We start from the raw sequence: 15435 nt of genomic DNA, 5'->3' as shown, positions 1-15435 counted from the left end.
CCCTGACCCCTGCCTTGTTATTTTCATACGCTTATTGCCTCAGTCCTTAGACCCCAGCCTGTTTCTCACCATCGCTACCTTCAACCCCCACCTCCTGTTCCATGCTGCGGTAATTCATAAACTTGCACTATGTTAGAGTTTAAGTCTTGAGAGCATCTGAATACCTGTGAGCGCAACAAGCTCTACGGGAAAGGCAGCTGCTATAGGTGAAGACCTCTACTCCTTGTTCTGCAATTTTATGATATAGCTGTTAGCCGTTACAAATATATAGCTTTTTTATTGGGGAGTCCAGCTGCGTGCCCACCCTCACAAACAGGCTTCTTTAAATATAGATCTCAATGAAGGACCCTTCCAAAATATAAATAGAAAAGATTAGAATATATAGCATTTTTAGGGGGTCCAGCTGTGTGCTGACCCTCACAGACAGCCTTTTTTAAATATAGATTTCACTGAAGGACCCTTCCAAAATATAAAAGTATTGGAAAATATAAAAGATTAGTATATTTTTGCTTTCTTTGGGGTGTACAACTGCTGTTGAATCTCACATGCAAACACCCATTTTTTTCAAAATTATTTCACTTGTCCCTGCCCCACACAAGAATTCTTTCACTAGAAAAACTTTTAATTTTAAAAGAAATAAATCTGTTTGTTTGTTTATTGGATTCTGCTGCTTATAGTCTGACAGCAAAAACACTGTTTGTCTCAAAGAATATACTAGATAGTGCAGAATGATATTTATCTAACTCAGTCTGTATCTATTGTCTATTGCTATTAGATATATGCAATGAAATGTATTAACAACAACCAGTAGTTACTAGTCTTTGTAAAGTGTAATATGATTGAAATTACAAGTAATTGATCAGCAAACTATTGCAGCTGACAGAACTGCTTTACAATAATGACATGATTCTATTGCTTTCCTACTACTTTCCTATATCCCATTTTCACTCTGAGCGCTATTTTATGAGCAGAGCACCATAGCTAAACTCCTACCTACATGCTGTCTGTTCTAAGATGGCGATCCAAAACTCGCAACAGTTTTGAAAAAAAAAATCACGGAAATGGCGTTTCACTATGTTTTGACATCTGAGTTTGGTGGGAGAAATCGAGTCACGACTCACTCGGATCCCCAACGTCGGATTTCACATAATCCAAACCACTCATATCTAATAATTACACAGCTCAGCATTACAGGAGGGTCAGCATGGTGATACATTGTTTATCATTGCTGCCTCACAGTACCGGGGTCAGGGAGTTCATTCTTGGCACCTTTCTCTATCTGCTGGGTGCTCTGGATTCCTCCTAAAGTCCAAAAAGATACTGGTAGGCTAATTGGCATTTCACAAGATGGACCATAGTGTGTGCCAGTGTGGTTCGGACTTTAGACTGAATAATCCTATGGGGCAAGGACTGCTATGAATCATTGCAAATTCTCAGCACAGCGCTGCATAATATGATTGGCACAATATAAATAATAAACAATAGATTTTTTTAAAAAAAAAACTGCACTTAGAATTAGCTACAAAAAAATTATCTCTTAAAACAACCTTTAAAATAATCAAGATATATTGTCTGTCAATATATAGGAGATTTCTAAGAAACTGCACTTCAAATTAACAATAATAGGTATATCTCCTAAAACAACTGAGATCTACTATAAATAAGAATGTGTTTGTACATGTCGTTTTAAGAACCAATCTTATACTAACATGTTACCTAAAACAATGTGTAACAGTTTCAATCATGTAACTTCTTGCACAACATTCTGTAGTTTTGATAGTATCTCAGATTTTGACAAAACTATACATGCCTTATTTTTTAGATTTGTTGATATATTGGGAATTTAGCAAATGTCCATCGGCATCTTGAACGTGAATGTGCCAATGCCTCCCATGACCAATTACGATGGCCACATAATCAAAGCTAAGTATCTGTCTAGTAATTCATCAATAAAAACTGTGATTTCTTTACATTTTGTGTGTGCATCTATTGTACCACTGGGAGTTTTTAACAAAATTTACTGTGCTTCAAGGTACATGAATGGCGCTGCGAGCAGGCTTCCAATGATATTCAATTGGGAAATTATATTGATTGTTGTATTTGTTTGAGACTTGTTTTGGTGTTACTGTAATACCAATAATCACCATATTAGCTTATGAGAACAGAATGTTACCTGGTTAAAGAAAGAGGGGGGAGACAGTCAAACTGAGAGTGACCCCCGGAGTGGACCCAATTCGGGCCCTGGGTCTCACTGGCTCATGTGTTGTGCAAATATGAGCAACCATCAAGGTCAATAATCCTTGTGGGCACATGATGAATCTAAATATAGGGCTATTTCCTTGAATTGGATCATAATGCTGCAGCTATGTTGAGGTAGTTATGTCTACAAGTGCTCCAGGAAGAATCAAGGTCCTGGAATGACCTGGAAACCGAACTACAAACAGCCAATGATAAGTTACAAAGCTAAAAGAATGTATGAGAACCTCCTCTAAAAATCAGAACTAAATTAGAGGTGCATGGACTATGAAGTACATGCACTCTCAAATTGGAAGAAATAGAAAAGGTTGCCAGTTGCATGTATTCGAGATTTAGTGACAATGGCCAGGGCAAGGAGAAGACATTGAAAATCAGGACTGGGATAGTGAGCAGGAGGAAATAGAAGTGGTTGATGACTAATAATCACCACTAGGACTATGGAGGATGTCATTTAGCGTATTACAGCAGGATCAGCAACAGCTGCAGGAAACAAAAATCAGGGCAGTTAATTAATGAGGCTATACAATTCTATTCATCATCTACATCGCCCCCCTGTTTTCTCCTTCCACCTCTCCCCCTGTTATCTCCAGCCATCTCTCCTATCTGTTTTCTCCTGCCCCCTCTCCCACATTTATTTAAGCCCCCTTTTCTCCAGTCTTCTCCAGCCTCCTCTCACACCAATTCTTTTCAGCCATCTATTCCCCCCCGTTTCCTCAAGCCACCTCTCCTTTTGGTTCTCTCCATTCATCTCCCCCATTTTTCTTCAGCCCTTTCCCTCCTGTTTTCTCTTACCCTTATTTTCTCCAGCTACCTGTCTCTCATGTTCTTTCCCTCCATGTCTCCCCTCTCCATTTTCTCCAGCCACCTCTCCCTTCTGTTATCTCCAGCGACTCCCCCCCCCCCTGTTCTCTTCAGCCACCACCTCCCCCTGTTCTCTCCAGCCAGCTTTTACCTCTCTCATCATTCACATTTCTCTTCTTCATGTTTCTTCTTTGCCTTTCTGGCTCCTCGCAGCTTATTTCCACCGACAGTATCATGATGGTACAATGCTGCAGGGAGCCAGACATCCTTTCATCTGTTGCCAGGCAGGTGCTGACATGTTATGCTGCTCTGTGGCAGCACTGCATTCATATACACCTGGGGTCTCAAGCATGGGCAAGTAGCAGGTGGCCTATGCTTCCCCCTTTTATGCATTCCTCTTTGCTATGGCCCTGGCAACAAGTTCAATTGACATGGAACGGAAAGACCATATGGGGTTGGTCCAGAAACATGGAAAACTCTTTGGAATCTCTTTGGAATCAAAGCAGAAACAAAACATATAAGTTGGACATGTAGATGCTCAGGATTTTAACAGCAACACAGTCAATGCCCTGACTTGGGTCCATGGTGGGACATGTTACAGTGGCATATGAGGGGAAGTGTCATTTTAGATTTCCCTGTGTGTGTGGAAACTGAGGCTTGGCCCAGGACATGATTACTCTCAGCCAGTGTCTACAGAGGAAGGACTGCAGAACAAGTATGGCATTTAGATTTCATAGGACCTCTTGCGACCGGGAAAGGGGAACTAAAATACTGTGCTACAGCAACAGACACTTACAGTAGTCAGTTAGTGGCCACATCCACAAAGAGAGAGACCAGAAAACAATGGTACACTTGTTGTATAAATTAACCAGATATTATGGGACTCATGAACAGATATAACCAGACAATGGCACTCATTTCACTGGAAAAGAAGTCCAGGATTGGGTGGAGTCACATGGGGTCTGATTCATTAAGAAAAGTTAAACAAATAATTCAGTAAGTTTTCTTACTCAATTTTTCTGGACAAAACCATGTTGCAATGCAAGGGGTGGAAATTAGTTTCTTATTTTGCACATAAGGAAAATACTGGCTGTTTTTTCATGTAGCACACAAATATTTGATAACTTATTTGTACACTGAAATTTAAAGTTGATCTAAGACATGTCCTACCCCAAATATAAATCTGGCATCACATTTAAAATTGACCTTATTTTCTTACTTTTGCTTAATTTTCCTTAATGAATTAGTTCCATGGTGTCCATTGGGTACCATACCATCCACAAGCAGCTGGTTGGACTGATAGATTTAATGGTTTATAAAAACAGCAAATATGCATTCTAACACCAACACAGACTTAAAGGGTGGGATAAAGCTTTGCTGGAAGTTCTCAATTTGATCAACAATAGGATGATAGGATAGGATTATGTATGTTAACACAGGAATTTGGACCAGGTCCTTTCTTCCTCAATTAGCATTATCACCTTCAAAGGAGAAATATTCCCATGAATCCTATAGAGTCTACAAGGATTAAAGCCCCCTTTGATTTACACTTACCTCCAGATGAACCTATAAGGATACCAAGAGGATCCTTCAGGATCTCCAGCTATCCCTCCCTCTGTACTCTCCAGCTATGTCTGCCCTCTGTTCTCTCCAGATATCTCTCCCCTCTGTTCTCTCCAGTCATATCTCCCCTCTGTTCTCTCCAGCTATCTCTGCCCTCTGTACTCTCCAGCTATCTCTGCCCTCTGTTCTCTCTAGATATTTCTCCCCTCTGTTCTCTCCAGCCATCTCTCTCCTCTGTTCTCTCCAACCACCTCTCCCCTGTTTTCTCTTGTGTGTCCTCTGGACGTGTAACAAGAGTATTGTAGTAGCACATGTGCCATATCAAGTGGTCTCATGTAGTAAGGTATGAGTAGCTCCAGTGTTAGGAAATAAAGGCAGACAGAGAGGGGAAATCATTGCAACAGGACATGGCATGAGGCAGTTGGTGTTGTTATACTATACTAATAACCTTCTTTATATTCCCTCTTACAGGCTGCAAATATTGCCATGACTTACCCTTTGCTTAGTCTTCTGGGGAAGAAATTCTCCAAATTACCCACAGTTACCATCAGTAACTCACTTAATGTGACAGTCCTATAATTGAGGGCTTCTGTGAAATGCTTTGTGTGTATTACAAATCCTAAGCAATTCAATGACTCTAGCTCTCCAGACTTGGGCCAATCCACATGTAATTAATTACACATTGACCAAAATAATATGTTGTGTATGCAAAGTGCATGCAGTGTTGCATTGAGAGCATTTAATGTCACAATGTGTGTGACATGGAGTCAGTTTGATAACAAGACTGGGTGAACAAGTATTTCCAAAATAGCACACATAAATGTGCCAACAACAAAATATTGTGTGTTGTAAGACTGTACCTCAAAATAGAGAAGAAGCAATGCTTATGGTGGTCCATTATATTACAATTGAGGCCTATGGGCAAGTACAACATTAAAAGCAATTTATTTGTGACACATATGCATTTGCCATTTTATTTAACAACTGTTGCAAATACTATGGGCCTGAGTCATTAAGGAGAGCAAAGCATAAAAAAGGAGTAATGTTGCCCATGTGCAAAACCATGTTGCATTGGGGGGGGAGCTAAATTTAAAATGTGGGGACAGATTCATATTTGGGATAAGGTATGACCTAGACCTAGATCAACTTTAAATTTCAGTGTAAAAATAAAGCTATCAAGTATTTGTATGCTAGCTAGATGAAAAAGCAGCCAATATTTAACTTATGTGCAAAACAAAAAAATAATTTGCACCCATTGCATTGTAACATGGCTTGTCCTGGAGAACATTTACCCCTTTTTATTTCCTTACCTTCCTTAATGACTCAGGCCCTGTATATTTTACACTAGTTTTAGCAAAAATTGTTGAAACCACATTTAACCACACATTAACTGCTTTAGAACACTTAACAGAAGAAATAAAACAAATGAAGCGGCTTGCTCTGCAAAAGAGCATGGATTTATATTGTATTGGAATCCAAGGGTGTACTTATGGCACTATTGGGGTACCTTTATCACTGATAATGATAATGCTGCAAGTGGATAGCTTACCTTTGGTTCCATGGCTAAAGCAATTGAGTAGCCAAATATTATTCTACTTAATATTAGGTTTAGCAAGTTGCTTGATCATTTAGGTTTGTATCCAAGCATTTAACACTGTAAAACCAATACTCCTGCAGATATTGCTCTGCTTACACAATAAAACACATTTTTTTAAAACTTGACTTGTCCTTGAAGACAAGTCAAGTTTGATATGTAAGATATAAACGAGTATACACGTAGCAGCTACTTTATGAATTACACCCTACACCTGCTCATTAATGCACATATCTATCAGCCAATCATGTATAGATAGATAGATTTGCATGGTTTATTTTATGACACAGTTTAGAAAACATTGCTTTTTATATGGAAAAAGTTATTGCGGATGGTTTTTAAAATGTTAAAGATTACAAGGACTTGGGTTGGTGGGTTCCTTTAAGAGTAGGTTCTGCCTTCTGTGTAATGTGATGCTGAGAGGCAGACCCTTCTCTCTTCAGAAAAAGCAACTGAGTGAGAGTAAGATCACTCTGCAGACACAGGCTTTACACTGCTTGAGCTGCTGTAGACTTTGCGGCATAAGGTGGGTACTTTTATTTTTTTGGGTGCAGATTGCAGTTTCTCAGACAAAGATAATGTATGCAAACATATTAGATAATTAAACTTAAATATCATTATTATTGTAAAGATACAAATATGTATATAATACATGTGATACAATCATGGCTTAAGGCAATGTATTTCTTTGCAGGATTTAATGTGACAGAGAACTGTAGAGTGGTAGACAGACTGCTACAGAACTTACTGTAAATGTGGTGATTGCAGTTATCTGACTCTGAAATAGGTCTCATGTACACTGTAATGTACTTGATGAACTCAGACCTGTAAGCACAGCAATGATATGAGATATGGCATTGCAACATAGGGATGTAGTACTGGCACTGGAGTTACACTCACTGTGATAATTCATGTTTCAGTGGCATGTTTATGGCCAGACCTGTGTCACATTATTATAAATGTGACCCAGATTACATGTCCTGGGTACTCCTCTCTGGAGAAGAGTAGTGGATTACAGTATATCCAGGAAATATAACATTGCTTACTTTAATTGCAGCGGTGAAGTTGCTTTAGTAATATTTTACTAGTACATAGCAAAAACGTGCCATAAACATTTCCAGGAACATATTTAAATCCTGGGACTGTTTCTGGAAAATAAAAAACAATTAGCAAATATTCTAATATACAGGTAACTAACTATTTAGTACAAAATACAGCTGTGCACGCCAGATTAAATATACTGTACTATCTTTTCATTATTACATACTATATATGATATTTAATTAACCTTTTTATGTAAGGCTATTTTATAAGAACACAAGAAGACCCAAATTTTTTTTGACATCGATGCCAGTGTCTACTAATTTAGCATTTGCATAAAAATGGAAGCTAAGTGTGTAAATGGACAATAGTTTATGGAACATTTGTTGCTTTTGGTCAAAAATAATCATATCAGTATCACAAAAAATAATGTTTGTTTCTTTATCACATGCAATATGGATCAGAATTTTTAATCCATATGGACTATTGCCAATTTGGACTAGATTGGTAAAATTCTGATGCTTTGTAATGAAGTCTCTCTGACTATATTGTTGCTTTCTAAATACAGTTGTAAATTGTAATATTCTTGTAATAGGTAATATAGTTACAATGAGCTAATAATATGAATATTTTATATAGCGGCTTTTGTTATAACCTATTGTTTACGCTATTCATTTATTTTGCCATGTATACAGAAACAAAAACATGAAAGTTAAACATATATTTTACACTAAACATTGCATATGTGGAATTCGCTTCCAACACCATTGTAATAACTTTACTGTTATAAAAGAGATAAATATATGCCCTACTGTAGTCTACAAGTATATTAGATGTTACCAAGGGAACTCCTTAAATGCAAAGAATATCTGGTGCTTTTGTGCAGGTAACTTTATACATCCTTATAATCAATGGTATCACATGTTTTTCTTTAGAGTACTGATTGACATCATTACTTTTGATGAGAAGTGATGACTTATCTAATACAATAAAATAACTTACATTATTAATAGTGCAGATGTATCCAGGGGCGGATCCAGACTATTGCTATACCCCGGGCAATTTTAGGGGGGGGGGATTTAGGCCCCGTCCCCTTTCTAATTTCTAAGGCTGCCGGCGGCTGCACAGTATGTGCAGGTCCGCTCGGCAGTGACAGTGTGCTGCCCCGCTGCTCTGATTGTGTTTAAAACAAGCAAGCCCCTGCTAGGGGGGGTGATCGCCCTGATCGCCCCCCCCCCCTGGATCCGCCACTGGATGTATCACACTCTATTGTTATTAACTTTTATTCTTAATCTGCCAGTTCATTCTATAATCCTGTATGATAGGTAGATGAACTGCACACAAAATGATGCCTATACAGAAACACAGAGGGATCTATTTATTTTTTCAGTTGAAACTTTTCAATCCTTATCTCCTTGATAAGGATTGAAAAGTAATGGCAATGTATTAAAAAACATCTCAGGGACAGCAGTGCCGATAACCTGCTGTCCCTGAGAGGTGACTCACCTGATCATCGCAGTCTTTTCTCAATTTTGAACGCTGCGGTGATCTTCTCTTTTTTTTCTTTCTTTTTTTCTTCTTTTTGTTAGTGCGCATGCGCCGACCGAAAACTTGGTGCATGCGCAGTAACATCCTGGACGGCAAAAGGTATGTCATGTGACAGGGAGGGATCACATGATCCCTCCATACATGCGCTGTCCAGCTCTGCTCTTCAGAGTAGAGCTGGACAGTCAATCTATAACTTTGTTGGCTGAGGATAGCTATGGATGCATGAGTTGTGTGGGCAATGCCCCTCCATTATAGAAACACGAAAGGGAATCATGAATAGGAGGTCCATAAACTGCATCAGATATTGCAAAGTGCATTCATGTACTGTGTCATAAATGAGGACGATTGGTGTAAAATTTCTACCAATGTAAAGAAAAAAGTTCCATACTACAGAAAATATCCTACTAACATAGTGTGACAAACTGTAGTTGTGCACTAAACATATTTCTTCTAAAAGGATTCTACAGACAGCTGACAATTTGCTAGCATAAGCAGTTCAGTTTATTCACCCTTAGGCTTTAAAGGACTTGAGCGCATGTTTTGTTACGACATTCATATGTTTTAGACAAACTTTTAGTAAATTAATGCATCAGAATTTTATCAACATAGTTGTGTTGCAAAGTAAATCCAGGATAACATTAGTCTAAGTCAATATCATTGTTATACTGGGCAGAGTTCCCATCACTGGCAACACTGCTTGCATCCAAAGGGCACGGCTGTGATCCATGGAGGGATTCCTTCCCTTGTCTTCGACCCTGGAGCTGGTTTGCTCAGAAGGGTTTGGAATGTTCTTTCAAAATAGAAAAAGGGAGGAGGTTGAGGGTGCAAACCAGTCTTTCAGGCTTGCTAAAATTTGTGAATGTTTTAGTGCTGAACACAGGTGCAAAGGATACTCTCCAAATGCAAGATCATACAAAGGATTTTCACAGGGGTATTCCACTTTTTAAATAACTTGCAATGACATTTTGGCACTGAGCAAGTGCCTCTCAGCATGTCATGTCATGGCACTGTCTTGGTAGACATCTACAGGGGCAAATGCAGAATTTCTAGAGGGTTACCATTTGTGTTAGATTAGTATCAATAAAAAAAAAAATGCTTTAAAAAAGCATTTTGTAATTAATGGAGGTTTTTTTTTTTAAATAAATTGAATTTGTTTTGTAAATAAAAACATTTTTCACACACAAACACAATGGGGGCAGAGAGAAACACATGTGACAGAAGGGTTAAGAGAGAGGTACAACACTAAGAGAAGACACAGTGGATAGAGACATGAGAACAAGCGCAAGATAAGACACACAAACATAGGTGGAGGAGAGTCAGAGGTGGGCTGGGGAAAAAGGATTCACCTGAGTAGATGTGGGGGTGGGGACCAATCAGCCAATCAGAAACAGCTAACTAGTGGTGGTGACATCATCACCAGCATGCACTTGTACCTGCCCTCTAAAGGTACTGAAGATATTGCTTTTTACAGGTCTATATGTGTCTCTGTACTTCACCGCGTCAGTAGTGTTTGCATGAACACACCCTTACTGCATTTAGCCTCTTCCCTCCCTTCTTCTACCTCTCTAGTCGTAAGGAGGCACAAGTGTCAGATGTGCACAAATCAGCATTTATGTAGAAATGTGCTCTTTTTTTGTGAGAATGCGCAGTGCAACATTTGTAATTTATACTACGCAAAGGAATGTATGTCTAACTCAGCATCAGGCCCTAAGTGAGTGAATCATTGTGCCCCATTATTTTAATAAGTAAATGATATACAGAAATATCATTAAATGCTAAACATAATAAGTGCTCACAATGTGTACACTACACAGTGAGGTGAGACAGTTTCTTTGGAGCACTCCACCACACTGAGAGCAGTAAAAGTAAATAAATAAGCTTATAGCTGGATAAATAGAGAGATAGATAGTGGGCAAAGTGGGGGTGTATGCGGTGATATGCCATACCGCTACTTCTCCTACTGCCTTCTTCCTTCATTGTAAAACTATTACCTTCTAAATTTCCACTTTGACTGTGTGTATGTATATAAACTATATATATATATATATATATATATATTAAAAAATTAAAACCTTTCACTGGTTTTCACCATGTGTAGGTTTGGTTCGGTGAGCGCTCCCTGGCTGTCTGTAACAGATGGGGGAAGGAGTATTGGAGCTGCTGCCACTAGTTACACAGATTGAGGATTACCTGACACTCCTCGTTTACCAATAGAAAATATATAGATTGTGTAATGGGCGCAATAAGGGATAGGAATTTTGGGCACAAATAAGGGAATGATTCCTACTGATAATATTTATAACACTAAAAAGTATGCATTTCACAATGTATATATAAAAGAGATTCCTAATGGATCACATGTAGCGTTATAACATTTCTTATCATGACATAAATAAAACATGTGATATTGCTTTTTTAGTATCATAGAGTATATTGCAAACTATGTGCAACTTATCTGATTAACAGATCTGTGTCAGTCCAAAATTTCTTTGATCTTCATATGTTAATCAAAATTAAATGTTGTGCTATTCAAACCGCTTCCATTCCCATCAGAGCTTGTGATGTAAAGATGTATAGTGCATCCTTAACTAAATCATACTTGCCAAGATCAAGTAGCAAGCGGCATTGTGACACCATTGCTACCATAGCCCCTCCCTCTGTTGAGGTTTGAGGCATTGCCCTGCAGGGGCAAGGTTTGATGACACAATTTGCGCGATTAAGCCCCGGGATTCGGGACGCTTGTTGCTAGTCTGGGAGGACTCTTTAAAATTAGTGAGCCTCACGGAAATTCTGGGAGAGTAGGAAAGTATGGACTAAATATGTCCACCATGCTCTCTTTCACTCCTCTTCTGCAGGTTGCCATGTTATGACGGTTGGTGCTTCTCTAACTAAAAAGATAGGGTTTGAGTGACAGCTTTGCTACTGGTGGTGTGATACAGTTGGAATGAGGAGAGAAACTGCAAGCTGAAGACATGAAAGTTGATCTACTCATTGTAGAAATCTTAAGACTGTCAGTTGCCGGCCATCACGACTGTCCTTCACCATATATCTTAACAGAACCTCCCCTCACTTCTCATTTCAGGAGAAAGTTCTTTTGTTTGTACTGTGTCGTAAGGTGGTATCTGCTAGCTCTGAGGAGCAATATGCCCAGTATTTATCTTTGGCATTATGATCATTGCTGGACCTAGAGCCAGGACATGTCCACCATGTTCACAGAAGCTATGGTGGCAGCTGCTACCATTTAAGAAGCCACCAAAAAAGGATCAGAGATGGCAGTAATGATGACAGTTAAACTGACTGGGTCCAGATCCTGAACTGAGACAGTGTTCCAGTAGATATTCAAATCAACCATGTCGTTGGTGTAATTATACTGCTCAGCAGCACTCTGTCATTTTCCATTGCCTTTACAAATATTTAACTGTTTTATATTTGTGAGAAAATGATTATGGGAGGTAAGACTCAAAGTGATCTAAACAGCTATATGCAAAATTAGTGTCATTATACCATCATACCTACCTATGATTACATTTTATAGAGATCTACAGGTATGGTCCAATTTTCTGACAGTCAAAGAAGGCGTGGACTGCCAAAAAGGCAAAACCATTCAGGCAAAATTATTGGTCATTGCTATTACTAGAGATAATATTGGGGCCTTTTTTTATTGGTGACTTTTTACTGGGCAATACTGTTACTTATTTACATATTACTGAGCATGGCTAATTCTGGGGTCATATTACTAGGCATTATTCTTACAGTTGTATTTATTACTCTACTTATTCCTGAGCATTATTGCTCTGCATAGTATTTGGTATTACTGTTACATATTTCTGGGTGTATCACTACAGCTGAAGGAAGTAAATTGTGTTAATTACTATAGCAACATTTATTTATAAGACACCACAGAATTCTGTAGCACACTGAGTAACGATAGCCTGGGGAGCTCAACCTAACAATACATCTGAATACGGGAACTGTCAGTGAACATGTACAGAGTGTGATGTGATGGCTCCTCTACACACTATTTTACATTTCCTAATACAGAGCACCAAGAGGAGATACTCATACACAAATGAATGTCAATACAGTATGTAGGTAAAAAATGGCAGGCAGTGATCAATAGCCAGGGCCGGTGCTAGGGTCCACGGCGCCCTAGGCATTTTTAAAAAATCGGCGCCCCCCCAGCAAAAATCGCCGCCCCCCCCCGCGCAAAAATCGCCGCCCTCCTCCTTCCTCCCCCCTCACCCCGTCTCTCCTTACATTGTCTCACCACCGCCGCCTCTCTGCTCCGTCTCCTCCTCTCCACTCACTGACACTAGTAAGTGGAGGGGAGGAGACGGAGCAGAGAGGCGGCGGTGGTGACAAAATAGCCTCTTCCCCCCTCCCCGTGCATCTGAATGCTGTGCGGCGGCCGTGACAGGTATGGTCAGCGGTCGCCGCACAGTTTTAAAGTCATTTAGTATTCTGTGGCGTCCTCCAGAGCCCGGCGCCCTAGGCAAGTGCCTAACCTTGCCTAATGGGAGCGCCGGGCCTGTCAATAGCATAGTAATAGACAGCGTTCATGGCAATGAAACTGAAGTCACTGAGCAGTCACAGGCCAAGTATACAGTGCAATGAAATAAACAGCAGTGCTCGCAAACAACTGGTCACGGTAAAAGCGAAGTACGCATATAACAAATATATGTGAAACATGCTGCAATTATTTCTATAGATTCTAAATACCAAATTTTATTAAGAAGATGCTGTATGGAGGGGTATCTGGACATTTCCATTGTTTAGCAACCAAGCATCTGGCTGCATTAAGGATCTGCACCGACAGTTTCTCAGAATATTTATCAAGTTTTTCCAGTAGAGAACCAAGGAGAAAACACCATGGACATTTAGAGCTTGGAATTTTGGTAATATCACTAATAAGGGTGGCCACACCATTGCAAATCTGAGTAATCTTTGGGCAGAACCACCAAATATTGAGGAAGACTCTAACTAGTCACAACATTTCCAACATTGCTAAGAGGTCATACCGTAGATCCATTTCACTTATGTTGAAACCAGATACCACCTAAAATATATTTTATAGACATTCTCTTTTACAAGGGAGGAGTCTGAGGTCTTCAAGACCATTTCTCTCACTGTGGTCCAGGCATACTTCTCAGGTGGCCTGCCCAAACCAGCTTCCCATTTGAGTTTGTGTACAGCGGCAGCAGCCTGTTTAGTGGTTATTAGGAGAAAATTAAGATAGCGCTTTTTTGAAGAGGGTTGTGAACACAGAGAGACTCAAGTGGGGTTAGTGACCTCATAACATCGGGTTTAGAAAGGGAGTCACCGGAATGCTTCACCTGTAAATAAGCAAATAGACTGACAGTCTGAAATTCAAATTTCTCCTGTAGGTTCGCCAGCGGGATGCAATGGCCAGTATAAATGACATCTCCAACCACCCTGATACCTCTCTCCTGACAGGGTAAGAAGCGAGAGAGACGTTGCCCTGGAGAGAATTCAGGGTTGTTGCAGAGGGGCATTATGTCTGAGCAGATCCAACTTAAGTAACTTCAGCATTCGGGGGAAAGTTTTTCTGTTTAAAGAGATTCATATCTTGCGGTGATATAAATCCCCAGATATTTGATTTTAGAATGTTGCCAGAAAAAGTTAAAATTACTCTTAAGAAGTTTCAGGGTAGGAGGTGGCAAATGAAGAGCATTCTGTCTTAGAAAAGTTAACTTATTATCCCAAGAGGGTTCCGTAGCTAGAGAGGATAGTAAACAGGTTTGGAAGGGAAGTATGAGAGGAGGTCAATGTGAGGAGTATATGTCTGAGAATAAACTCAACTTAAATTCTCCAGTTCCAACTACAATGCCTTTAATATCGGAGGAGAAACAAATTCTCATCACCAAGGGCTAAATCACAAGAGCCAATATTAGGGGTGATAACTGACAATCCTGCCTTGTGGCATTAGTAATTGGGAGAGGGGACGATAGTACGATTTTTACAGAGACCCTGGTCAAAGGACTTGAATACAGGGCCTGAATTCCCTGAAGAAAGTTGCCACCAAAGCTAAATCGCTTGATGGTTTCTAGCATAAACAGCCAGCTAATGTGGTGAAATGCTTTCTCTGAGTCCAGAGAAAGCACCAGGGCTGGGATCTTTTAGAGTTGATACAATGAACGATGCTAATAACTCGCCTGGCGAAGTCACAAGCTTGTCTACCCGATATAAAACATACATGGTCGTGGATCAATTGGGGCATTCCATATGGACTTTCGCATAGCTCTTAATGTCCGTGTTCAAGATTGAGATACGTTTGTATTGGGCACTATCTGAGGGATCTTTGCTTTCTTTCGGAATAAAAGCAATATAAGCTTCGAGAGCCTCTTTTGAGAAGGATTCACCTTTCACCTCACTGTTGAACACTTCAGCAAGATAAGGCGAGAGTAACGAATTGAAGGTTTTATAGTATGTGGCTGTGAAGTCATCAGGCATGTCGTTTTATTAGATTTTCAGTTTTAAATAACATCCGAAATTTCTTGAGTAGTGAAGTCTGCACCCAGCACCTCAAGTGCACTGGAAGAGACCCTGTGTGAATTACACTTGGAGAAAAAGTCTTGAGTAGATTCTACAGAAGAGGGGGAGGGGAATACATT

General features: G+C 39.7%; 1 protein-coding gene across 1 annotated transcript in view; it reads left to right on the top strand.

Annotated features, from left to right (window-relative positions):
• Nucleotides 1-6692: 6692 nt before the first annotated feature.
• Nucleotides 6693-15435, top strand: part of SLC38A4 (solute carrier family 38 member 4) — an 88830-nt gene continuing 80087 nt past the window's right edge. The window contains exon 1 of the mRNA XM_075209088.1: nt 6693-6740. The gene's annotated coding sequence lies outside the window, so the exon portion shown is untranslated. The remainder of the gene's footprint in view (nt 6741-15435) is intronic.

This window comes from Mixophyes fleayi, chromosome 4 (assembly GCF_038048845.1).
Source record: "Mixophyes fleayi isolate aMixFle1 chromosome 4, aMixFle1.hap1, whole genome shotgun sequence".
NCBI lineage: Eukaryota > Metazoa > Chordata > Amphibia > Anura > Limnodynastidae > Mixophyes > Mixophyes fleayi.
This window is presented reverse-complemented; position numbering and strand designations above follow the sequence as displayed.